Source organism: Phoxinus phoxinus (assembly GCF_949152265.1).
Source record: "Phoxinus phoxinus genome assembly, chromosome: 15".
Lineage (NCBI taxonomy): Eukaryota > Metazoa > Chordata > Actinopteri > Cypriniformes > Leuciscidae > Phoxinus > Phoxinus phoxinus.
In genome coordinates this window covers 35,019,672-35,021,982 of record NC_136890.1, presented here as the reverse complement: position 1 = coordinate 35,021,982, position 2,311 = coordinate 35,019,672, and the positions used below count along the sequence as shown (strand labels likewise).

Below are 2,311 nucleotides of genomic sequence, written 5' to 3'. Positions count from 1 at the left end.
GCGGCTCTGATGACATCATAGTGCTGATCTGGAGTCACGCCAGTCTGATCACATGACACACACTCAGCAGAATCACTCTCACACACACACACACACACACACACACACACACACAATCACTTTACTGACACACACACACACACACACAATCACTTTACTGAAACTCTCACACACACACACACACACAAACACACTCAGCACAATCACTTTACTGAAACTCACACACACACACACACAATCACTTTACTGAAACTAACACACACACACACACACACACACACACACACACACACACACACACACACACACACACACTCAGCACAATCACTTTACTGACACACACACACACACACACACACACACACACACACACACACACACACACTCAGCACAATCACCAATCACTTTACTGACACACACACAGTAAAGTGATTGTGTGTGTGTGTGTGTGTGTGTGTGTGTGTGTGTGTGCGTGTGTGTGAGTTTCAGTAAAGTGATTGATTGTGTGTGTGTGTGTGTGTGTGTGTGTGTGTGTGTGAGTTTCAGTAAAGTGATTGTGTGTGTGTGTGTCAGGTTCTAAATGTTCTAAGAAAAACATTCATTTTTTAAATGTTGTAAAAAGTTTTTTCTTTGTTATGTGAACATTCCATTTTTATCATTCATCAAACATTTTGGGAACGTTACTTTTGAATGCTCTCTGAACGTTCTGAACCAATTAGTAGGCTAACATTTAAAAAAACGCTAGAGGAACGGTCGACTGAAACTACTCCATTAACGACATATAAACATTATTTTTTTTGTTCTAACGTTTTGAGAACATTATTAAAGACCAGATAACTTTGTACGAACGTTCTATTACGTAATGTTACTGGAGGAACGTTTGATAATATTGAGTAGCCTACCTTGCCAGAATGTTATCTGTTCGTAATTCTTGAATAATATATAAAACAGTTCTCTGTTCGCTGGGTAGATTTGATAATAAAGAGTAATTGATAGTAAAGATTTTAACCAATGTTTTATTTGATAAATCTAGTTATATTGAAATGTATGTTAAAAAGATATAATGTTGGAATGTGTTAAAAATCCCGTTTACATAGTAGTGTTTATGTCTAGACATGTGACTCCATGTGCTTCTGAGTCAGAACGCAACTACATTTCCCACAATGCAGTGCGCGCGCGACTTCCTGACCCGCGCCGCAGAATCTCCGCACACAAACAGCACCAAATCACTGTGTGTCTCCATTATCTCTCACAATGAGAGGAACACGCATTATAATTGACCTTGAGCGTGAATGAAACCCGTTTCTGAGGTAAGACGCGTGTGACTTTATTGATTATTTATTATTGCAGATGTTCGCCTGCTGTCATGCTAATGCTACGCGGCTAATAACATCAACAGTTTCCAATGAAAATCGCCAGACGTGCTTTAATCATAATATTAATGCGACGAATGACCGAAACTGTTGAGAACTGTGACATTTCGATGTTTGTAATGGATTGTCATGAAATGTCCCGGTTAAAGCTGTCAGTGTAATGTTAGCACGGCTAGCTGAGGAGCTCGAGCTCTGACTGGAGCTTTTGAGGGAAAATCACACAGCTGGATTTTGTGAAACTCTCAAATGATTAAAGATTATGTATGTCTGCTACTGGGTTAGAATTGAAGCATAGACAGTTCTAACGTTTAAAAAAGTTAAAGCTCGTCGGTCATGCCCGACATCACGTGACGGAGCCTCGCGCACTGACACATCATCATCAGCACGATCCTGTTCTCAGGCAAACACACACACACACACACACACACACACACACACGGTCGCAACACCGAACCTGTTCTCAGGCAAACACAGTTGCAGGATGTCATTTAATTATGTACATTGATTGCAATACTGGTATTTATTTACATCTGTTGTGAGATTTTCATTTTGTATACGATTTAATAAAAGTTCTCAATGTAGAATTACAGAAAACATTAAGAGTAAACTTGATTTATGGAAACCATTCATAGAGATAACTTGAAATAAATGTGATGCATGATCATATTATTATTACACATAATGTTTTAATCTACGACACCACAGGTTGACGGATAAATGTTTGTTTATTTATTCAAATATTATGCTACTTATGGTACTATGTTATGTTATGTACATGTTACTTCACATATATTTTAACATATGTACTATTTTACAAATATAGTTATATTTAAGTTGCAGGATTAATACTTACTCTCATAACTTTAATGTAAATGTTGATGGACATCGTCAGCGTTCCTCCGGTCTAGATTATGATTGGGAAATCTCTCTGTGGTTTT

General features: G+C 37.9%; 1 protein-coding gene across 1 annotated transcript in view; it reads left to right on the top strand.

The window, feature by feature from the left end:
• The first annotated feature begins 1,134 nt into the window (after window positions 1-1,134).
• The window catches only part of dmxl1 (Dmx like 1), a 59,041-nt gene continuing 57,864 nt past the window's right edge, over window positions 1,135-2,311 (top strand). The window contains exon 1 of the mRNA XM_079636616.1: window positions 1,135-1,310. The gene's annotated coding sequence lies outside the window, so the exon portion shown is untranslated. The remainder of the gene's footprint in view (window positions 1,311-2,311) is intronic.